Source organism: Saccostrea echinata, unplaced genomic scaffold (assembly GCF_033153115.1).
Source record: "Saccostrea echinata isolate AGI-Se365-2 ecotype Australia unplaced genomic scaffold, CSIRO_AGI_Sech_v1 ptg000056l, whole genome shotgun sequence".
NCBI classification, from domain to species: domain Eukaryota; kingdom Metazoa; phylum Mollusca; class Bivalvia; order Ostreida; family Ostreidae; genus Saccostrea; species Saccostrea echinata.
The window spans coordinates 585972-612500 of NW_026889805.1; positions in this window are offsets into that span (position 1 = coordinate 585972).

Genomic DNA, 26529 nt, shown 5'->3' on the forward strand with positions numbered 1-26529 from the left:
GACACTGGTTTCGGAACTTCTAAGCCATTAAAGCAATGAAAAAGATATAATTATTGAAACATATATTTTTTTTTGTTCAACAAATGATCATTAGATCTCTCTGCGGTGTGAAGAATGCCTTTAATTAGCCTAAAATCACCCTTACCTTTTTAACACGAAATTCCTTTGAAGGTATGTAAACTGAAGATGATACCACCGCTTTTGACTTCATATATAAAGAACTCATACAATAATAGTAAGATTATTCTCAGTAGAGATCATTGTTTTTTCATTATGAACAGATATTTCCTGAACTGGACAGCTGAACATCAATGTAAGTATTCAAATGTTGGAGCGAGGCGAACTCTCAAGACCAAACAGCTTCTAGGTCATTGCGCGTCACAACATAGCAATACGGCGGGCCGTTCGTGTAATAAATGCAGTTCTATTCAGAATATTCATCTCAAATGTAAATAAAAGTAATAAACAACAATGTTAAAAAGTTCACTGGGAAATGAACTTGGTTGATACGTGATCAAATCTTCTGAGAAGCCCTTTGGGCTTCACAGGATTTGATCATATGACCAACCAAGTTCATTTCCCAGAGAACTTTTTAATATTGTTGTTTACTTCTTAATTATACAGTGCATAATAATGTACTCACATTGTCACTAGATCCAGTTGTTTTCAGTACCACTGATACAGGTTTCGATGGGTAATTGCTTCTTTCTCTCTGTAAAAGCATAAAAAATTGATGGTGTTTGATCATGATCATAGGCTGTTATGGTACTGACATTAGGGCAATGCCAAATTGTTATAACAAACATCAATTTAACTTTGTGAAAATTTACAAAAATATTAGAGGAAATAAATTATATATGCATTTTTCTGATGGACAGAGGGAATGAAAATGCTATGAAATTGGAAGGTTTTACATGTATTTACATGTATGTAGAATATGATACAGTATCGTTTCTGTACTTCTGTTCAGGACGCCCACGTGGTGCAGTCATTAGAGCATTTGATCCAGAGTTGTGGAGTAAATCATTATGTCGCAGGTTCAAATCCCAATATGATATGTGCAGACCAGTCCTTCAGATGAGAAGACCATAAAAACCAGGGTCATATGTCGCAGTAGGTACTGGCATGAAAAAGATCCCTCACTGCTCAAAGACCATAAGTGCCCAGTACTGGTCTAAATTTGCAGCCCCCCATCATCAAGTGGTGGCATTTCAATATAATTAAAAAATTCCACCATGGACACTCATCTGAAATATGGCAAAGTGCTCGAACAATTCAAGTCTAAAAATATTTCTGAATCTCGGAAATATCCGTAGTCTACAAGCCTTGCAATGACTCCACAAGTATCCCCTACCCTGCAAGTACCCTGGATATTTCCATTTTCCTTAAAGAAGCAGGTAAATAAAGGCCTCTTTACACCCTTCCTACTTTGCACCTTTAAGCAGAATTCCCATTAATTTTAGACTTCTTAGTTTTTTTTTAGACCCTCTCTTTTCCATCTCTTCCATCAAATAACCTCATTCCAATACCATATATATCCACAAGAATTTTTATGAAAAAAAGTCAAAACCTCTATTTTTAAACTGGCAATGCTTGGCCATGGGTGATCAATGAAAATGGGGTAAAATTAGTAAACTGTTACCTGATAAAGACTCTGACCTGGATTGATTTTCATAAAACTTGGTACAAAATCTTCTACAGCCATTATACGACACATCATTGTGAAATCTCATTGCATTTGTCATCTGAACAGCAGAGTTATGGCCCTTTGAAGTGACGTGCAGGATCTCCTGATAACAGAGGATGAAATGAGCATCAGACACACAATGGACAATTTTGAAATGCTCACATATCACATACGCTGCAGTAAATTTTTCTTATCAATTTTTATTTATAATTGTATAAATATCCCCTCTACTTAATTCTGATAACAACTTTGATCAAGAATATAGATAAATACTCTTAAGATTTTTTTTGAAAAATTACCCCCAATTATGGTGAAATTCTTTTAAAATTGTCATATATAAAATACATATAATGAACACAGAGAGGATGATGGAGGTAATTATTCTAACAATACAACTTCACTGGTAAATACCAGTTCTGAATCTAACATCATGCACTGTGCTGCACTCAACAAAAGTAGGAATTTCTGGAAAATACTCGCTGGCCAGTGTTAATTGTCAGTCCAATTCTCCTGAGTTTGCCTTATTCCAAGAAATCCATCAAGGCGGTCTTTGCTGCAAAACATCAGCATCAAACATGGCCCTAGCATATGCCCTTCAGGAAACTTCACTAGGGACAGAGAAGGCTAAATAATTCCTGAGCTGCCTGGACATTCTGCCTCACACTAAGGCCTCTCTCCAGAAGCTCCTTTTCAAAATAAGCAAAAATATTTTTTTTACAAACCTAAACAAATAAGATATGCATCAAAAGATACAGAAAATGTAAAAGATCAACAAGACCCGAAGCCAACCAGAAGATGTCATGAAATCTCAACAGATGACCTTTATAACAGTAATCATGATTAATTGCAATACCCCTTAACAGAATGCTAGTATACACTTATTTCACGACTACAAGGGGAACAGTCAACCTGATGTCCCGAGGTAATGGGGAAGACCTGGGAAACTGTTGCCCGAGGACGAAGGCCAAGGGCAATAGTTTCCCAGGTCTTCCCCATTATGGAGGGACAACAGTCTGACTGTTTCCTGAGTTGTCGTGAAATAAGTGTTTTATTACCTAACCTACTATATAATTTCTTAAAGTAATGATATAGACACATCGACAAAAGTATGCATTATTTCTTAGTGTTATCATGCCCTAATAAATATTGATGTATATATGTATTGTTTAATAAAAAACATAAGATGACTTGAAGGTTTAAATATAGCACGCTGAGTCGAACGTTTTAAAAGGCAAGGATCTACAGAGAGTGAAAGGGGCCTACATTTTTCCAAAAATTACCCTCAGAAAAGGTGTTCTTGTCCTCTTCTTTCAAATGATGTTAAATTGAATCTCTATTTATATGGGTATCAGGATTACTCTTCAAATCATAATCTCAAATTTATTGCCATGAAAATGCTTCAATTTATACATAATTCAATATTATAGCTGTAAAGTACGGGAAATTAATCATGACGTCATAATGGATTAGTTCAGCCATGCAACAGTATTCAGTTGTTGACTGGGGTAGAGGGAAACAGACAGTCAATCTGTTGGACCAGAGTGCAAGCTGTTGCCCAAGGCCGCAGGCAACAGCTTGCACTCCGGTCCAACAGATCGACTGTTTCCCGAGACTCCTGTCAACAATTGTTTTGTTACACTCCTACTAAATCAAATTCATAACTTAAAAGAAAATAAAACTGTCCCGAAGAAGATGTAGTGATAAGTCCAGAGTCTCCAGATATTTTCAGATTTCTGGATTTCATCCTCTTTCGCCGCAGCAAAACGAACATCTGCAATTTATGTTTATCTTAACAACAGGTTTAAACTACTCGGCACTCCTTGGATGATAACATTTAACTCACAGTTACCTGAATCAGCCGAGGTTTGCCAAATGAGGAAAAGATAACTCAATTTAGCGCCATTTGACGTCAGCAGACAACAGTCTTTTTTAACAGTCTATTTTATCAGTTCCTGGACCAACAGTCGGGGAAAACAGTCAAACTGTTGGACTTTTTAAAGTAAGAAATTATACAGGGACTGTTTAGTAGGGGTATAACAATTCATTTTGTGACCAGGTAAACAGTTTTGACTGTTTCATGATGTGCAAAAACATTAAAATGAATCAGAAAACAGTTCAAAATGCCTAATTACAATTTATATAGTAGGTTAGGTAATAATGAAGCCTTTGCCTTGCCTGTTAAAACCAACAATGATAGAAAATACAAGGCATATACATGTAGTACATATACTTGCCTGTGCTCTGCAAAACAAACTGCTGGACAGGTGCATGGCTAAGGGGCAAGAGAAAGGAAGTGGATTGTCCAGGTGGTCATCCTGAGTGTACCTCTAATCTACCACGGACAACTTTGACCTGCATTGTCAGATATGAGATGGAGAAGGACATTGGCACACAGCTGTCCCTACATTAGTCTGGTATGTTACTAGAGACAATGATGACAAAAATGCCAAAGAAGTGGACAAAGCAATGCAAGATCTACCTCCTCTATGGAAAGTAAAGCATCTAGCTGACCACATAAAACTTGGGCAAAGTTCTGTGCCAGCAACCGAGCAGTTTATAGGAATGCAATGTTCCACACCATTGCAATGTACCATACTAAGACAGAAGAAAGTCGCTACAAAGAGTATTCATCAATGATCTACATGTAATTAAAGTCAAGATGTGCTTTGATTGTCAAAAAAATGTTTACCAAGTTAGACCAAGGCCTACAGAAGATGAGGGATTTCTCAAATTACATGTCCAAGAACGATTTTGATGTTGATATCTACAATATTGACAATATCATGATGATATTGTCCATATCTATGATATCGACAATATTTTGATGATATTGTTATGATATTAATCCTCAGTACTATGAAATTGGAAATACTGGATGCAGTATAAGACTTAGTGCTATATGGATATCCACGATATCCTGATAACGTATGGATATTGATCCAGATCTGTACAAATTATTCTCAAGTTGAGGTACACATGTATATCATAATTTAAGAAGGCCACAAATGATGTTGATATTGATTAATTAATCTATTATTGATAATTATGAATGTCTAGATTAATAAGGAAGACAAATAGAGGTTAAGGGTTAATTGTTATTGTCAGAGGTTAGGGATAGGGTAAGGTTTTGGGTAAGAGTGAACATTGGTTAAAAATGTCATGGTTTGAACAATCATGGTTTGATATCAATATATCGTTGATATCGACAGTAGGGCAAACTTAATGATCAGGACGTACATACTCTCATAAAGTATTGCATAAAGAAATACAGCCACAAGAGTGATGACAAAAATGTTTTGATATTGATATGATATTACTGATATCGACGATATCGATGGCAAGTACAACATTGTAAATTTAAAGTATTTAAATATAGACACACATACACAATGACAACTTCAAGAATGGTACCAACCTAAGCCGGGTTGAGCAAACATGAATTGATATCGAAGCAATATATATATAATATATCATCGATATCAAAGATATCTACACTACAGGGAAAACTTCACAAAATGATAGTATTCAAGTAACTCACATTTTGAATAAACACAATTTTGAGGGTGGTAACTATAATTCATTGAACAACCATTGATTTGATATTGATACAATATTGTGGATACCTATATTAGTAAGGAAAACATTGTAAACAGAAGTATTCTCATATACACGTAAGTATAAAGAAATATGGTAGCAAACTATACAAATTAAAAAGTATTCTGTCAATATAGTAACTATAGCATGTCTTGGATAACTAGGATTTCTTACCTAAAGTCTTAGAATTCACTGTTCGATCTGTATTGTTTTACTGGCCATTGTTAAATGTGTGTGACAGACTCCCTCATTTGTGATGGAGGATTTGTTTCCAACTGGTGGAATAAAGTAGAAATCTGCATGACTTTTATAAAATCCAGGTCCTGCAAATGATTGAAAATGACATACATGTATTGTAACACAAATCCTTAAAATGAAACTATAAGCATAGAAGCCAGCAATGCCATGAAGTTGCCGAGTGCTGATCAACTGACACAATGCCAACAAGTCCTACCACCTGCAACATGCCAAAGAACATTGAGATTTCCCAAACAATGGTCTTGGGTTGTCTTTACTCTTTGATACATCTACAGAACAACTTACATGGAACATCAATAGGGATGTGCGATTTTATCGGTATACCGGTATATCACGATTTTTTATTGCGTGATACGTATCGTGATACGAAGACTAAAATACCGGTATTTGGTACATATAACTATAAATTTTCATTTGTTTGTTCAATCTATTGAATGACAATTACAGGAAGTGTAAAAAATGTTGAAAACAGTTAAACAACTGCATCCAAACATTCTTTATATTAAATAAATAAATATTTAAACAGTAAAGTTATGTTTTTATAGCATATTTTTAGGAAATATTATGGAAATTCATATGAAATTGTAGTAAAAATTGTATGTAAAAATATCACGATTTATCGTGATATCTTTTGGGGAAAATCGTGATACATCACGATACGAAATTTCTGCCGATACCCATCCCTAAACATCAATAAGATTGCTGGAATACAGTACTGTGAACACGGAAAGTGACAGTTATACAGTTAATAGACTAGACCAGAAGTTCCTCTACAATCAAGCCTATCACAGACAAGAGAAAGCGAAGAGCAGATACTGCTGACCAGGAAAATGGCAATAGAGCATCAATCAGTCACTAGTGCAAGGCACAATCTGAGGTCAAAGAGAGAAAAGAATGACCTACTATGAACGTCAATTAACAATTAATTGACAATGACAATAATTTATGCATGTCTCTCCCATCTTTAGCAGTGTAACATAATGTGATATACTTACTAAGTTCGTCATGTGCAGTGCAAGGGGACAGGGTGGGTAGGGAGGTGGGTGCCCCAGGCAGGTGCCCCCAGATAAATGCAGGTCTTTCGCTATAATATTGTAGATGCCATGTAACTCCAGCATATGCTCTGGCATTTATAACTCATGGCAACGATGATGTAAGATGACACTGAGTCTATGCACATGTATCGTCTGTCACCAGTTCTTTATCGGATGTTAAATTTGTTGAACACGATGCCATTCTTGATTCTTGTCGTTGCTACTTCTAACTCATGTAACCCGCCCCCTCCAAATACAACACCAGGGACAGAGCCAGGGTGCACCGTATCCATGTAATATAATGGCTTGCCTTCAGGTTGAACAGACCATGTCTCACGACCTATGCCCATATCTCATTTGCATAAAAGAGGTCAAATCGTTCATTAAGAAAACTGTACCCTCTCCCACGAATTTTGACCTTTGACCTGATAAATGGCAAAGACAAATAACACTGTAGAATCTACTTAAACCTAACTGTTAATGAAAATGCTGTTACACCTTAAAAAAAAAAAAAAAAAAAAAAAAAAAAAACTCAGACTAATTGAAAGAGATGGAGATAACATGTTGCTAAACCGCGGAACGGAAAACAGAAAGAAAATAGGAATAATAGTGAAAAAAAAATGAAAAAATGTTCATGTATTTGCGACTTTTTAAAGATATTCTGAATCCAGTTGATAAATTAAAATTGCCAAATTCCTGCCAGCTTAGCAATTAACATGAATTACATACACATATCTATAGAATGAAATATATTTGAAAAATGTCAGTCAGCATTTGACTTAATGATACATATAGGTTGTATTTGCTGACAAGATCACTGTATCGACCATAAATTGCGAAATGATGACTTCAAACGAGACTGTTGATATGCTTGGTTCATCAACTTGTTTGTCAATAGCTTGCCTCGTTTTAGAAATTGTTCATACGTAGAGCATGCTCTTGCGTATCGAATCAACTGAGAGACTTAAACCCCATAAACAGGTGATGAAGTTATATTGCTGCATAACTAGGGGAAGTTGACGATTGAAAGGTTGAAGTCATCACGTTTATCATAAAGCTTTGATGTTAGGTTACCACTAACGTCTTTAACTAATATAATATCCAGATATGAAACAGATGTGTCAGATTCTGTTGTAACACTTTTATTTCAAGCTCACTGGGATATATCGAGTCAAATATTGTTCCTTCGTATAGATTTATGAACCTTTCCACAAAATATCTTCTACCAGATAGTAAGTGAATTCATTTTTTTTTTTTCAGGAGACATTTTCACAAAAAAGTTTCTAAAAATATCTAAATTATCATAAACCGTATGGTGTGTGTGTGTGTGTGTGGGGGGGGGGGGGGGGGGGGGTCCGATAATTTTTATTTATATGAAACTGGATATAATTACGGTAGTGCCCACTCAATAGTAATGTATGATACTTTCAACGTTCTGCTTTTAAAAATTTTAGAAATGTTGTGAAAAAGACATTTTTTCTAGATTTTTCTAATCAGATAATTTTAATACTCAGCTCTCTCATAACATATATAGCAAGACATTGTCAGTAAATTGTTTTCACACCCAGCTGCAGCATTAAACTTCTCTGTAACAAGTCTACCCCCCCCCCCCAAAAAAAAAAACATTGCCTCTCTTTGCCATCATTGATATCGCGAGAGGAATACCTACACTGTATATTCATTATATATACTGGATGCTGTATACAGTAATAATATATCATGGCCGTAACTAGGCTCAAATTTTTAGTGAGGCAAGGGATCTGAGGGCAATCCGAGTCCCAAGCAGGTTTAGGGTAGTGTCTGGTGGGGCCAGTTCTCGGGGGGAGCGGAGTGGGGGGGGGTTTCCAGAAACCTGGGTTTTATTAAATTAAAGACTTAATTAATCTTTGAAAGTTTTCACGTTTTGAATTATTTTTTTACATGCGTTCTAATCGATAATGAAACACTTTGTGAGATGATCGATTTACAGAAATTGACACAAAAGTTGAATGTATTAATTTAGTACAAAGACACAAATAATTAATTAAAGTTCGAAGTAAAACTTTTTCACTTTTAAGAAAACTCTAAAATTTTAGTGAGGCATTTGCCTTACTTGCCTCAATGGTATTTACGGCCTTGTATACATGTACATGTAAGTAATCTAAATGGAAACACATCTTAAAATTATTGTTCACTGTTACTGCTTGGATTTGATAGACCACACCTGTTAAACAACATTCAAAGAAAAGGTGCAGAGGATCAACTTCTGGAGAAACCCCTGTTCATCCCTCAAAACAAAGTTGTGCAGTTTGTTTCTATCACTGTATCAATGTTTTAAGTATCTTTTTGTGGTAATTGTGTAACAAATCAATTTACAATGAATCATCTCAGTCATTTTAAAATTGTTTGAAAACCTGAAGTTGTGATCCTTAATAAATTTAATTTTGTGATTTTAAAAAGGAAAAAAAGAGTGATAATCAATTTGATTTATTTATTATACTATATATTCTACAGGCTCCAGGTGGAAAGAAGAAGAAGAAAAAATTTTTACTTGAATACATAAGGACCCATCCCCCTCCTAATCCAATTCTAAATTCATATTGGAAAGAATTGGCATTCAGCTTGAACGAAGAATTACAGACTTCCAGAACACGCAAATAACTACATGTAGATTAGTTTGTTTTATTATACCTCTGTGAATTTTTTCTATATAAAAATATGACAAATAAACCTGCTATTTTTTCCAAACAGCCCCTACAGTGGAATATTTTTTTTTTGGAGTTATTTGCCCATGGTGAAATAGTCATTAAACTATTCACCGGCAGCATTCTGTTTCCCTCGCTTTTCATCTCGGAACTCTTCTGGTTTTATCCAGATTGTGACGTAACACAAGTAAATACTGCTTCGGTATAATAAAACACCTATTTACTGGCTATGAGGACGATAGCAAGTTTATCGTCCCCCTCAACAGCAACTATTTCCCTCGACTGCGCCTCGGGAAATAGTTGCTGTCTTGGGGAACGATAAACTTGCTATCGTCCTCATAGCCAGTAAATAAGTGTATAATAGTCTTCTATTAAATTTCTCCACCTCTTACAGCAATAACAAAACCAATCATTTCTGGCATCTAATGTTGTGAGTATTTGGTTTGAAAGAAAATTCAGCGTTTGTCGTATTCTAAAAATCTGTGCCCTTTGTTAGTAAAAAAAAAATCAATCCCAAATAGATTTGATTGTTAATACTGATGATTTGATAAAACACAATACTCCAGAATAAACTTACCTACCTTGTTTTATTTCAGGCGCATCATGAAGATCATTTTATAAAAGAGAAGAGATATCCTTCATTGAAACAGAGCAATTTTTAAGTTCAAGTGCAGAGCGCGGACAATTTCTAAGTTCAACTGAAGAACGCGGAGTGCAGACAGACGTGAGCATCCCCTCCCTACTGTTTGTCTAAGTAGATCCAACATGAATATAAAGTTTTAGCGAAAAGGATATATAATGACATCATTAATTTAATTCAAAGGTGGTTTTTCATATTCTAAAATGTTTACAGACATTTTTTTTTCCTGATGTTTGTTGCATTGCTTTTAATTCTTTAAACAGGGGTGATCATTCTGAGAGAGACTCCTCATCAGCAGATCTGGAGGATGTTGAGGAGAGTGTCAGCTCTCTAAGAAGTTAGCTAATAAAAGGAGAAAAGGCACTTCATTACACTGTTTGGCCAGAGAAGTATATGAAATAAAAGACTTAAAAGAGGAAATTCGGCATTGTTTCATGTTGGAAATAGAAGAATCCTCAAAATATTTAACACAGAGGCGTTTCAGTTACTGGGGGGGGGGGGGTTAACACTTATGAGGATTTACTAACTTTCAGATGGGAACATGTTGTACAAGAAATGCTTGATTACAATCCTCTGTTATAAGAAACCTTGCTTGCTGTGTGTATTCCTAGGAAGTCAATGCATGCATGAGCAACATTTTGATAAGATCTATCCAGAGATTGGAACTGTGTACGGAATACTCATGAAGAGGAGGTGTAAGGACCTTCCACATGTACAAAGGATGATCTCCATGTCATTGGCAGAAGAGAAGGTTCATCAGAAGGTATTTTACAATTATCATGATTATGTCTTAATTCACAGTCAATTTTTATTTTCGGTTTCATTACAATGTTTAAAGTTAAAATATTATTATTTTATTAACCTGTATTTTTGTGTCACCTGCAGAGCAGAGCTAGTAGTACACTAAGGGATCACTTTACCAAGCGTCTGTCTGTTGTCTGTCTGTCGCACCTCATATCTCAAGAACTGTAAGAGGTATGGATTTGATATTTTGCACATACATTGTTTGGCACTATGGCTATAGTAAATAACCATGGTTTTTAACCTAATGACATTTGACCTATTTTACAAAATAGTACTTAGTGCCGATATACAGCATATTTTTGACATTTAAGAGGTAAGTCCATGTTTTTAGCTCACCTGAGCTGAAAGGTCAAGTGAGCTTTTCTGATCACCTGTTGTCTGTCGTCCGTCCATCTGTCTGTCTGTCCGTCCATCTGTAAACTTTTCACATTTTCAACTTCTTCTCAAGAACCACTGAGCCAATTTTAACCAAAGTTGGTACAAAGCATCCTTGGGTGAAGGGAAGTTTAAATTGTTAAAATGAAGGGCCAACCACCCTTACAAACGGAGATAATCAAGAAAGAGAAAAATAGGATGGGGTCATTAAAAAATCTTCTTATCAAGAACCACTGGGCCAGAAAAGCTGAAACTTAAGTGTAAGTTTCCTTGGGTAGTGTAGATTCTAAATTGTTCAAATCATGGTCCCGGGGGTAGGGCGGGGCCACAATAGAGAATCTAAGTTGTACATTGAAATGTATAGGTAAAATCTTTAAAAATCTTCTTCTCAAGAACCACAGGGCCAGAATAGCTGAAACTTATGTGGAAGCATCCTTGGGTAGTGTAGATTCTAAATTGTTCAAATCATGGCCCTCGGGGGTACAGCGGGGCCACAATAGGGAATCAAAGTTTTACATTGAAATATATTGGCAAAATCTTTAAAAATCTTCTTCTCAAGAACCACTGGGCCAGAAAAGCTGAAACTTAGGTGGAAGCATCCTTACATAGTGTAGATTCTAAATTGTTCAAATCATGGCCCCCAGGGGTACGACGGGGCCGCAATAATTATTACAATGGAGTGGGGGTCTGGTGAAGAACAGCAGGGCCAAACGTAACTCAGGTGAGCATTGTGGCCCATGGGCCTCTTGTTTAAGAATGTGTACTGTTTGTCATCAATCATTGTAAAAAATGTCTTAAGTGTTCCTTGGAACACTTTAGTTAATTTATTGCCACTGATAATTGTTTGTGTCCATTTTTCTTTGTTTTCAGCCTTCTTCATTTCAGAATGGAAATGTTTGGGATGTTTGATGTTTTCTGTTTACTAAACCTCATTAAACCATACTTTGTGAGCATGACTTATAGAATAATTATGTCATGAACCTTAGTATGGATAATTGGGTTTTTCATTTTCTCCAAAAAGTTCATCATTTGGTTGTGTTTTCCACTAACTGTAATGACTTTTACGATATTGGTTCTTTGCCTTAGAGTAAGTAAATGTTTAAAAAAAAAATTGCTAATTACTCTTTCAATGAATTGGGAAAATATTCAACTATTAAATAGTATAACTTCCTTGATATTAACTTTATTGAACTGCAGCTTTTCTTACAACATGAAACATAACATTGCTGCTCTTATTTTGATATGCAAGTAATTTTCTTCATGTTTAATATTTATGTGCACTAAATTTGTGTTTAAGGTTCATGTTAGATTTCAACGCCTGGGAGTAACTTTATCTCACAGTGTAGCTCTGAAAGTTCAAAGACAAATTGGTGACCAATATATTAAAGACCTTGTAGATGCTATCCCGTCTGATTGGGGACAATGTAAACTTTATGGTTAAAGCCAGTCACCAGCGACACATTTCATCAAAACGTATGGAAAACTGGTTTGCATCTGCTGCCATTATTCAGCATGAAGAATTTGAGAACCTACCTGACAAGGGACCTCAAAGACAAGTCCTGGATATTCCAGCTGAGGACTTTCTACCATCACTAGCAGACTGGAATGTTATTCGTAAGGAGTATGTTACACTAACATTAAGTGCGTTATGCAAATTTTGCAAAGAATTTGCTGGTTTCAAAACATTTCTTGATGAAATGAGACAGGAATTCATTCCTCATAATTATGATGCGACAAAAAAACACTCTGTTGTCCCACTACCGGTATTGCCAAGAAATGAACAGTGCTACACAGATGTGATAAAGATTTTAGATTCATATGAAGAAACAGTTGCAGAAGTGTTCAGGGCCAGTGGCAGAGAAGTCGACGACAAAACCAGAGTGCACATTGGAGGAGATCAACTTACTAGAGAACATTTTTCAGGAGCAAAGAGACACTTCGAAAAGATGCTGTTAGTGGAAGTTTGAACTTTTCCATTTTTGACCATTGCAAAGAACTTGCAGTGTCTTTAATAGGCAGTTACATAGTGTCTGCAGCTCTGGAGTATTTAGGGATGGACAAACTGGATTATGTGCCAGTCAAACATTTTATACCAAGTTTGGATGAATTATTATAAGTGAATATGAGAAGAAGATGTCTCTTGTGCATTCATTAGAAAATTTCATTGATGCATACATTATAAAAGATTCAAAAGATTATTCCAGGAGCAATCTTCTACTGTACAGTTTATTCAAATACAGGTACAAATGCCAAATGGAAGTCCAGTGAATATTCAGCTGCCTCTTTTGACAAAATCTGAGCATATGCAAGCTTCACCAGATCATATCATGAACTATGGACTTTGAATCTTAGAACTAGGACTTGCATTTAAAGGCCTTCAAAACAATATTAAAATTCCGAATAGAGACAGGTTTATACCACTCATGAAGCACTTAATGTATATTCTAAAGGGCCACAATGATAATTCCAAGTATGCACTTGAAATCTTGCGCTTCTTGGTCCAGCAGCAGTGCACATTTGATGAGAAGACAGCTTACCAGTCTTTTTTATGGTCTCTTTGTCAACAATAAAGGAAAGTTTGATTCTTCAATTCCTGCAGACCTACAGATGGAACACATTGTGAGACTAATTAAAGGTCACTTGAAAGCTGTCCATTCAAATAAAACAGACACTGCCATTGCAAAGAGAACAGCTGCCTTTGATGGCATGAAAAATATATCAGCATCTTTTGATGATTCCTCTGATGTTATTGTACGTTCTTAGAAGCACAAAATTGTTTTTTCACACTCTGATGAATGCATGATTATCAGTGACTTACAGAAGCTTAAACCTTTCCACTTTTAAGATGGACGAAAGTTACAATCATTTCTCAAACCTGCCCAGAGTCCCTTGAGTCATCTCAATATGCAGAAATTGAAGTCATGGATGTGTGAACACCAGTACAACCTTCACCATGAAGTAAGAAATTAAGGTAAAACTTTATGAAAACATAAATACAGTAAAACATTCTTATAGTCAAGTCCCATGTACCTCAAAATTTGCTTTGATAAAAGAATTATTTGCTATATCAGTGTATATCCTAGTTAATTAAGAAATAAGTTATTTTGAAACTTTGATAAAAAAGTCATTATAAGTGTAAATTTGTGTAAGCTTGTTTGCTATAACTGTGTTTTACTGTTTTTAAACTTGAGGTTTGTTTATAAAGAGCTTCACATAATTAAAGAAAAAAATCCAAAAACAAAGAAGTTAAACTTACATATATTATAACAGTACTGTAAACTGAAATATGTTTATTCAAGCCAATTTTAAAAACATAGTTTATCTTAAAGACAAATCAATGACCTGTTTTATTAAACAACATAAAGACTTTGCAACTACTGGGGAAATTTGAAAGTCTTGGGTTGGTTCCTCCTCTGCAAGGTGTAATTTAGGAAAGCGAACTAAATGTTCAATACACTCCAAGCTTTACTTCTTCTTTCAGATCTGAGGAAGTCACAAAGGAAGTTAATGCAGATCTGAGAACAGACTTGTCTATCTCTGAATCCTTTTCAGCTGACTCAGAAGAGGGGCAAGAATCCTCACATACATCACAACAATTTTGAACAACAGCAGTAGATTCAGTAAATCCAATGTGCAAGTACCTGATGCAGTTTTGTCAATATCACTTTCATTCATTTTGTTTTTTAAGCAAATGCTGGTGTATTTCGCAAGTTTATTCAGTTGCTGCTCTATAATGATGTTAAGGAGTTCAATAATTAACACAAAAGCATCCAGCTTAGTTTCTTCTTTGTAAGCTATAGGTAAAAATTCATATATTATAAGACTTTTCCTAAACCGGTCGGCAACATATATACCACATCTGTCTGTTTCTTATCCAGGAGTTTAAGTGCTTCCTTTTGTTTAGATTTTAGACATGCTATATTACAGTTAAAAGTGTTGTTGTACGTGTTTAGTATTTCTTTTTCTTTAAAATTTTCCGCAACCTGGAAAAAATTGAACAAAACCCTGATTATCTCTGCCAGCATCAGTGGTATTCCTATATTATATATATATATATATATATATATATATATATATATATATATATATATATATATATATATATATATATATATATATATATATATATATATATATATATATATAAATTTTATTTACATTTATCTTGTGTGTGCTAATCTAATGAACATTAAAAGCTATTATACCGAAATATTCTTAAACAGTGCAAGATTACTACCAGTTCTTTCAAAGGAAAGCCAACAACAGGAATTGAACCTGTTCCTCTATCGTAAAGATACGAAAGCATGCACCATTACACCATGTTGGCATTTAAAATTAAAGATCTGGTAGCCTTGGAGAGTAAATATTGCATTATTTACTAGTTTAGGGAAGTGCACTGCACAAGTCAAGAAAATAACCTTTTTTTTCTATTTTTGTATATATATGTTTTTTTATCAGAGGATTTAACTCCTTAATAACTCAACAGTAAACTCAATATAGCACTTGGACACAAGTAGTCCATCCCAGTCAGTTACTAGAGGTACTGTAAACAAGCTCATGAAATTACCACCCCTACCTCCTTCCCGCTGCATTAAGTTTTAAAGTGCCAATTTACATATTTCTAAGAAACTGCTTTAAGAACCCTCTCTACACTGCACACTAAAGAGTTCTGATTCTATGGTATTTTTCTGCAGTTAGAGTGATCTGCCCTTAGATCTCAATTCCAATAAATTGAAATTTACAGTATATTATACTCAATTTGTAATCAATTTAGTATTCTTAACATTTTAAAAAGGTCCAGATAAATGAATTGAACACTTTATTTGCTGCGTGTATTTTCTCCATGGAAGTAAAGTACTAAACAAAAGTGATTTCTGTTCATTGATACTTTGTCCTCTCTGAACATTTTTCCTGGGGAGCAAATGCCACGTACTGTACATTGAAATTAGATAGATAAGCTCAATATTTACACCCTGATTCAATTTTCTCAATGTCCAAATAAAACCTATTTTGCACTGGTGTATAGAGAGTCCTTAAGTAAAGTTTGTGTATTTAAAGTATGAAATTAAAATATTTCTATATAACCTGATATGAATTTTCAATTTTCTTTTGTCACTGATCTTGAATTTGCATGAATGACCTTAGGTCAAGGTCAATTATAAAATTTTAGTGTTTCTCCATTACAGAATCCTACTAATGTTATTATCCCCTCACAACGAGTTGGAGGGAATATAGTAAAGCATTTGTGTGTTTGTTAGTAATACCCTTTCTGTTGTCATTCACACCATGCAGATTAAACATAGCACTAGCCCTCAATAAGCACCTATAATAACCATCACATTCTCTTACAATGGCCTCTCTTAGTCTTTGAAGAATATTTAAGGAATATCTATATATATTTTTTTTGTACTATGATGTAGTCAAGCAATTAGTTTGCATAATATTGTCAAATTACCACATAAGATAGATGCTTGAACATAATTAATGATTATAAAACCCCAAAATCTGATGGATTTACCACATACTATATTTGAATATACCAGCTTGATCCAAGCCTTGCCCACTTTTCCTTCTCTCTCCCACCCTGCACATGTTTTATTACATGTAACCATGCATATTGATAAACCAGTAGCTTTATGAAGAATACATTTTTTGTTATTTGTAATTTTATTTTGAAGAAAGAAAGGACAAGGTATAGTAAAGGCCGAATCTGGCCCCTTATTTGATGTAAAAATCAAAATACAGTTAAAATTGTGATAGTTTGTAGTTAAGAACTTAAAATGATGCTTGTTTTAAAACCAGCACTAATTTTGATTCAAAGCTTATATGGAGACAAAAAGAGGGTGCAGAAGTAGGACATTTTCCAGAATTTGCTCAATTCTGGTGGAATTTCGTCAATTCTGAGATACTTTTCACTTCGGAAAACATAGAGCACAAGCTTGCCTATCTGAGATTTTTATACATAAGATGCATCTGATACTAGTGTAAGAAATATACAAATTTGGTAGATAGGCAAGCTTGTGCTCTACGTTTTCTGAAACAAAATGTGCTGTAAAATCGATGAAAAATTGCACAAAAATGAGAAAATTCGGAAATTGACATATTTTCTGACCTTCCTGTGACCGCTGTGTATCCCATAACTTAGAACCAATACTCATTTTGTGACAAGGGTGTCAACAGATTTTTATTGATAAACTGTTGCATCATTCTAAAAGACACCCCAAACCTGGGGCCAAAAAGGGGTCTTAGCCGATCTTGTCCTTTGAAAATATAACTATTAATGTATAAACTTTAGGTATTCTTGTACAGTGGATCTTCAGATATTGGACGCCAGATATGTGGACTTCTGGATGCTTTTTCATGGAAATGGCATTTCATAATGGTCCGTCAATTCTGCTCAAAGGAGTATTCTTCTTAAGTATAGTAGTGTGGTCCCTTTTTTACACCCTTGGTTTACCGGTTAAATATTAGCATATGGTATTTTGTTCGTTTTCACTGTGCATAACAATGTATTTTTAATTAAAACATAATTAAACATATCAAAAAATACAAGCCAATTTTTAACATCTATCGCACTAAAAAATGCTGGAACATTTTCCCCCGGTCAGACTACGGTTTCTCTATTACATGGAAATGGGCGGAGACATTTAGATTAGAAACTATAATCGAAGTACTGTAAGTACTGATAGACAGTGGCATAAATGATTTTGTGCTTAACGTCCCTCTCGAGAATTTTTCACTCATATTGAGACATCACTATTGCCGCTGGTGGGCTGCAAATTTAGATCTATATTCAGCACTCCAGGTCATTGAGTGGTGAGGGATCTTTTTCTGACCAGCACTTACTGCGACACGGGACCTCGGTTTCACTGTCTCCATGTCCCGCAGTGGGATTCGAACCTGCTACATAAGGATCGACTCCTTCATGTTCGTGACTCTAGAGCAAACGCTAACCACTGCGCTACACGGCGACTGGCATTGAATGAGATAAAATATTATAAGAATCTGTAAAATGATATGGTGGAAATTATGAAAGTTTATTGCAATTTTTCATGATACATGTTTTTTAGTCAGTAAATTTGTATTTCCGAAGTATAATAAGGACATGTATTAATTGAAGTTGTTAATTTATTGCATGAAATTTTCTGCATTAGGTTTATTATAACATAAGGATTGAATAAAAAAAAAACTATCACGAAATGCCAAAACGAAACTTTGATCATTTCAGTTTTTTTCTACATGAACTATTGTGGTTTACAGTCATAATTGCAAATTTAAAAATGAAAATATATTTAAGGATGATGAACAGATTGAAATTATATATTCAAATAATGGATTTTGGGATGTTTTAGTATTTTCCCTCATAAATTAATGCTTAAAATGTGTCAAAACTAGTTTATCCTAAATGTTAAATCATAAGGGAATCAAGGTTCCTAATATACTCATGTAGTGACCGAAAATTTTTATTATGCATGTTTTACAAAAATGTATAATGAAATCGTGGTGTTTTGAAGTTAGAAATTTTGACTTTATAATTTCAAATCTTTACTCAGTGATCAATAATCAGATTTTGACCCCCCCCCCCCCCCCCCAATAGAAAATTTGAACAATTTTTCATAACTCATTGGAAAAGTTTTAAAAATTTTGAGTAGAATTGAACCCACAAGATTTTTTAACAAAAACTTACTTTTCATAAATTATGGTAAAAAGGGAAATGATGAATCACTTTTGGACATGTACTGTAGATTGTGCGACATAAATCATATGCTGAAAGATAATGCAATAGACTTTATCCTTGGATTCCCATCTTTCCCAAATTCCCTGGCTATAATCAACTTATTTCTAAAAGCTTGAAAGACTCCAGAAATTTTACAAAAATCTTACTTCTTTGTTTGATATTTACTGTTCGAAAAGAAGAACAGAAAAACAAATTATTTGTCTGCCTCTATTTCTCCATCGTCTCAAGCCTCGGTTAGCTCTCTTCAGAATGGGAGAAGATCGTATATTTTGGCCTTGGTTTGTGACGATGCTATTTCTCATACATAATCTTAATATGCACTGACCCTGCTTATTGCTGCTAGTCATTGCGAAATACGAAATTTAATTTGTGAACACACGCAGGAGAGGACTGACCTAAATTAAGCCCACTGAATTCGCAAGAAAATCCTAATATTTCATGTATGTGTATTTTAGTACCTTTTTTCTTACACTTTTTAAAGGGTAAATTTTATTCGAGGCACGATAGAATTTTCAAATACAAATGAAGTATATTGTTAACTTTTCTCCGTCACAGTCTTTATAATTATAACTTTGATAAATTAGCATTCGTTCAGTAGTTTTTCTGTCAGAGATAATAAGGCAATGGTTAATTATCCTTTTTTTTAAGACAGAATCGTAATAAACTTTGCAAATTTTATGGCATCGTATCTGCCTCCAATAACTCTTTAATTAACTGATTATTGATAAGATGTCGTGATCTTTTTTTCCCTGAAAATATATATATATATTTCTAATATATTATCGTCAACAGATATTAGAAATTCAAACAATCAAAAGACATCGTAAAATTACAGTTAACTTTAAAAGTTTTATAATTGTATAAAAATTCTATGAAACTTTCAAATAAAACATTTATAAAACATGCAATTCCGGAACAAGGAATGTGCAGTCCTCGAATCACATTGTACTTATGAATTGGAGAAATTTGGAGATCAATGCTTTCCTAGCAGGGAGTATCTCATAATTAGGGAGTATCAAATTGTGAATGTCTCGTAATTACCGTTTGTCGCATACATGTAACTAAGAAACCACCGTGCCTGTGTTTAGCAATTATAATTATTTGATTTCAAAGTTAAAATGTGAAACCATTATTCTCAAATATTTTTCCCTTAAATATTCTGACTATTAATAAATATTATTTAAATTTTACATTAACACAACCTTAAAAAAAGCCGTGTGATTTCTGTAGTGTGCATACGAATATACGAGACGGTCTGTGTACGAGTTAGTTGTAGATCGATGTAATTTAATGAATATTCATGAAGCGGCAAATATCAGGAATTAAGGTTTGTGCCCATCAACAAAATGTCTGTGAAATAACTTGAGAGTATTTGTTAACTATGTGCATTTTATTTTCAAACATCAAATCAATCCTATTTTCATTATTTTGACTCTGCAAAAATCGCCGATAGTGTCCCATTGATTTAACACTGTTGTTATTTATAGCCCAAAAGCAGCAGCAATAGCCTGTGGCTATAAATAACCACTGTCTAAAAAGAAGATCTTGGTATGATATTTTTCTTTTAAAGATTAATTATATGTTCAAGATTTACAATCAACTACAAATACAATTTTCTTTTTACAAAACTTTGGCAACAAGAGGCCCATGGGCCAGATCGCTCACCTGAGTAACTTTGGCCATGCTGTTCTTTACCAGATTTCCCCCCTTGTAATACTTATTGTGGCCCCGCCCTACCCCCAGGGGTCATGATTTGAACAATTTAGAATCTACACTACCCCAGGATGCTTCCACATAAGTTTCAGCTTTTCTGGCCCAGTGGTTCTTCAAAAGAAGATTTTAAAAGATTTTTCTTATATATTTCAATGTAAAACTTGGATTCCCTATTGTGGCCCGCCCTACCCCCGGGGGCCATGATTTGAACAATTTAGAATCTTCAGTACTTGAGGATGCTTCCACTTAAGTTTCAGCTTTTCTGGCCCAGTGGTTCTTGAGAAAAAGATTTTTAAAGATTTTTCTTATATATTTCAATGTAAATCTTGGATTCCCAATTGTGGCCCGCCCTACCCCTGGGGGTCATGATTTGAACAATTTAGAATCTACACTACCTCAGGATACTTCCACATAAGTTTCAGTTTTTCTGGCCCACTTGTTCTTGAGAAGAAGATTTTTAAAGATTTTTCTTATATATTTCAATTTAAAACTTGGATTCCTTATTGTGGCCCCGTCCTACCCCCGGGGGTCATGATTTTCACAATTTAGATTCTACAGTACCCCAGGATGCTTCCATATAAGTTCCAGCTTTTCTGGCCCAGTGGTTCTTGAGAAGAAGATTTTTAAATATTATTCCTATATATTTCAATGTAAAACTTGGATTCCCTATTGTGGCCCCGCCCTACCCCCGGGGGTCATGATTTGAACAGTTTAGATTCTACACGACCCCAGGATACTTTCTCATAAGTTTCAGCTTTTCTGGCCCAGTGGTTCTTGAGAAGAAGATTTTTAAAGATTTTTCCTATATATTTCAATGTAAAACTTGGATTCCCTATTGTGGCCCTGCCTACCCCAGGGGTCATGATTTTAACAATTTAGATTCTACACTACCCCAGGATGCTTCCATATTAGTTTCAGCTTTTCTGGCCCAGTGGTTCTTGAGAAGATTTTTAAAGATTTTTCTTATGTATTTCAATGTAAAACTTGGATTCCCTATTGTGGCCCCGCCCTACCCCTGGGGGTCATGATTTGAGCAGTTTAGATTCTACACTACCCCAGGATGCTTCCATATAAGTTTCAGCTATTCTGGCCCAGTGGTTCTTGAGAAGAAGATTTTTAAAGATTTTTCTTATATATTTCAATGTAAAACTTGGATTCTCTATTGTGGCCCCACCCTATCCCCGGGGGTCATGATTTGAACAATTTAGAATCTACACTATCCCAGGATGCTTCCACATAAGTTTCAGCTTTTCTTGAGAAGAAGATTTTTTAATGACCCCAACCTATTTTGGTCTTCTCTAGATTATCTCCCCTTGTAAGGGGACTTGGCCCTTTATTTTAACAATTTACACTTCCCTTCACCCAAGGATACTTTGTACCAAGTTTGGTTAAAATTGGCTCAGTGGTTCTTGAGAAGAAGTTGAAAATGTGAAAAGTTTACAGACAGATGGACGGACGACGGACAACGGGTGATCAGAAAAGCTCACTTGAGCTTTCAGCTCATGTGAGCTAATAAAAGCTATAACAAAAAGAAGCAAACAAGTCCATATGCTGAATGATATAAAACTGAATACGTTTCAGCTGAGAACTAGCACGTTTACTGGGGGCATTTACATGTAACCATACAAATCGACGTGGCTTGTTATGATTCTAAATAGGTCATAAAAGGATTAATCGCATGTAAATGAAGTCAGCAAAGAGATTCAAAATCACAATACTTTTAATTAGAAAACATAGAGCACAAGGTTGTTCAACAAAGATATTTTCTGGGACCACTGGGACCGCTCAACCTTTACTCATAATATACACATTATATTTCAAACTCAACTCTGAACAAACCTGTGCTCGGTGTTTACGAAAGCTTTGAAATGTGTACCTGTCACTGATTTCTTTTGATATTCATGAAAATTAAATGACCTTATCTCAACGCGCAACTTGGTATGCTGCCTATATCTAGTGTTTGACATTTTTAGACTATGATTCGGATGATAAAGACATTAGTTAATAAAAAAAATTAAATTTTTAAAAATTTTAATAAACGTTGAAATTTGACGAGTAACCGGGACCACAGACAAGACTTATTGAGACTTGTTCTTTCTTGAGCTGGGTGTTTATTGTTGTAAAACAACTGACCTTCCTGTTTGTTTTAATAGACAGTCACCTGTGACCTATTAGAGCTATCAATGACTTGATGCAAGATTAATTATAGGTTGAAAGGTACGCATGTAGTCTCCCGCTTTTCTTACAATTGAACCTGATTAGTTTAGGATAATAATTTTTATTTACTATTAGAAAAGAGCTGTACACTGTAACATTGGTTTTATGAGATGCTATGTACACAGACTTGTCGAAATCCGCCGGTCCTGTCGGCAAGGCCGGTAAAAATTTGTCTGGACCGACAACTTTTAAGAAAACGTCGGTCCAGATGACTGTTTGAAAAAATCGAGCGTGATGCAAATTTAATAAAGGTCGGGATCGGGATGCGCAGCTGAGGGTCACAAACACAGGAAAAATGGCCGCGTACGCGGCGTGTTGACGATAGCCAATTAAATTTGTTATAGCAAAGTCATAAAACATGTCATTTATGTCTTTTATTAAAGACTTTCTATCCCAAGGAAGGAAACTTGTAAGACTGAAGGCTGTTGAAAATAATCTAGGGCATTTTGGTGCTGTTATTCATATGACTTTCACAGCGTCAAAATAAGGTACATGTACCTGGTCTGACAAAACTTTGACTGGTCCGACAGAACATTTGACTTTGTCAGACCAAATGTCTGACAATGATTTGAAAATTTCGACAAGTCTGTACATGCAGATATGACTCCAGAGTTTTTTTTAAATTTACAATCATTTGGGATGATTATATCCATGTAGCTTATGTATACATGTGCAGTTAATGTCACGTTAAGCAAGGATGAACTTTCATATTAAAATCAGATTCTATGGTTTGCTTTGCTCTACCAGTTCTACAGATACCTGGTAGTTGACTAGGGGAAATTCATTCATTAGAAACTAGGTTGCAGAACTAATTAATATGGACATCCAATGTAATTTTATTTTAACAAGTGTTACTTAGCAGTACTAACATATAATTAAGTATTTAAACTATAAAACATATTGATATAAAGCAGCATTCTTCACTATTGCCAATGGTATGATAGGTCATAATGCTAAAATAAAGGCAATTCAGGTATCCAGACCGTTCACCTGTTAGGACGATTTTTGACAACGAAAGCATCCGGATAAATGAGGCTCTACTGTATTACTTTCATTTATCTATTATTTACACGTCTACCTGATGATTAAAACAAGAGGCCCATGGGCCACAACGCTCACCTGAGTAACCTTGGCCTTGCTGTTTTTCACCTGATTCCCCCCCCCCCCCTCCGTAGTACTTATTGTGGCCCCGCCCTACCCCCAGGGGTCATGATTTGAACAGTTAGAATCTACACTACTCCGGGATGCTTCCGCATAAGCTTCAGCTTTTCTGGCCCAGTGGTTCTTGAGAAGAAGATTTTTAAAGACTTTTTCTGCACATTTCAACGTAAAACTTGGATTACCTTATGTGGCCCCGCCCTACCCCCGGGGGTCATGATTTGAACAATTTAGAATCTACACTACCCCAGGATGCTTCCACATAAGTTTCAGCTTTTCTGGCCCAGTGGTTCTTGAGAAGAAGATTTTTAAAGATTTTTACTACATATTTTAACATATTTTAATGTAAAACTTGGATTCCCTATTGTGGCCCCGCCCTACCCCCGGGGGTCATGATTTAAACAATTTAGAATCTACACTACCACGGGATGCTTCCATATAAGTTTCAGCTTTTCTGGCCCAGTGGTTCTTGAGAAGAAGATTTTTAAAGATTTTTACTACATATTTCCATACCCCCGGGGGTCATGATTTTCACAATTTAGAATCTACAATATCCCGAGATGCTTCCACATAAGTTTCAGCTTTTCTGGCTCAGTGGTTCTTGAGAAGAAGATTTTTAAAGATTTTTACTACATATTTCAATGTAAAACTTGGATTCCTTATTGTGGCCCCGTCCTACCCCCGGGGGTCATGATTTGAACAATTTAGAATCTACACTATCCCGAGATGCTTCCACATAAGTTTCAGCTTTTCTGGCCCAGTGGTTCTTGAGAAGAAGATTTTTAAAGATTTTTACTACATATTTCAATGTAAAACTTGGATTCCCTATTGTGGCCCCGCCCTACCCCCGGGGGTCATGATTTAAACAATTTAGAATCTACACTACCACGGGATGCTTCCATATAAGTTTCAGCTTTTCTGGCCCAGTGGTTCTTGAGAAGAAGATTTTTAAAGATTTTTACTACATATTTCCATACCCCCGGGGGTCATGATTTGAACAATTTAGAATCTACACTACCCCAGGATGCTTCCACATAAGTTTCAGCTTTTCTGGCCCAGTGGTTCTTGAGAAGAAGATTTTTAAAGATTTTTACTACATATTTCAATGTAAAACTTGGATTCCTTATTGTGGCCCCGTCCTACCCCCGGGGGTCATGATTTGAACAATTTAGAATCTACACTATCCTGAGATGCTTCCACATAAGTTTCAGCTTTTCTGGCCCAGTGGTTCTTAAGAAGAAGATTTTTAAAGATTTTTACTACATATTTCAATGTAAAACTTGGATTCCCTATTGTGGCCCCGCCCTACCCCCGGGGGTCATGATTTAAACAATTTAGAATCTACACTACCACGGGATGCTTCCATATACAGTCCCTGAAACGTTCTACTTTCCCATTTTTCCGTTCGCTCACCGTTCGTTCAGCGTGCGTTCACCGTTCGTTCACCGTGCGTTCACCGTTCGCTCTCCGTTCACAGTTTTGCGTTCAGCGTTCACCGTGCGCTCGCGTTCACCGTTCACAAAGCGTTCACCGTTCGCTCTTCGTTCGTTCACTTCGCGTTCACCTTACGTTTAGCGTTCACTTATCGTTCAGTCTTTATTGTCATTCGGAACTCCGAAGTGAAAGGACTTATCTTTTTTTTACGTAAGGATTTACATGTTTTGAATTTAATAAATAACATATCGTGTTTAAAGAATCATTATTTCATGGGAAAAAATTATCTACAATACTTATTTTTATTATTCTAACTTAGCTTTTAGGTTATTTATAAAATTTATCTGGAAAATAAATGTTGTTATAAGTACATGTATGTACCTATGTAGAACGATGCTGAAAAATTAAATTTAAATACCGGCAATATACAGATACTTCAAGCACTGCAATATTTTGTTGTTATGTTAATGACGACAAATCGTTAATGGATAGGTAATAATCGAAGTCAATTAATTTACCAACAGCAGCAAAAATATGAAAATAGTTATTTCTATCACATTTTTTTCAAATAGTACAGAAATACATGTTAGAAATTGTTCTATAATGATAAACAGAACTGCGGATATCCAGTTAATTAAATATCTTTAGAGCGGATTAAATTGATAGTGTTGTTCAAAAAAAATATTTGTTTAAAATGTAATACATTAAAAAAAATTTCTACTTTACATATATAAAGTCTTTAATTAGAGAGAGAAAAATGCCTTTATAACATGATTATCATTTATATAACCAAGGTGATTCTCCAGTAATGATATTTTTCACCGTAAGTTTATATGTGTGTCATTCGATATTATTGAGAGCCCCCCCCCCCCCCAAATCGGTTACTTAGTTAGTATTTCCAGTACATTTTAATTAACATTTAAAAAGAAGCTTAATGTGTTTTGTAGCACAAAAATTTCAGTCTCAAAACAAACATGCATCTAAACAAAGTCATTAAACAATAGCAGTTCAAAATATACATGTGCCGGTGGTGATATTCTAAATTGGCAGGGAGTATGTTTCAAACTCAAGCGGCTTAATCATTCCAAGTGTTTATTCCCAATGTATTTTATTCATTTATTTATTTATTGTTTAGAAATGTTGGAATCAGATCTAGAAATGATAAGAAAAAATGTTAAAACCTCTTGGAAAGA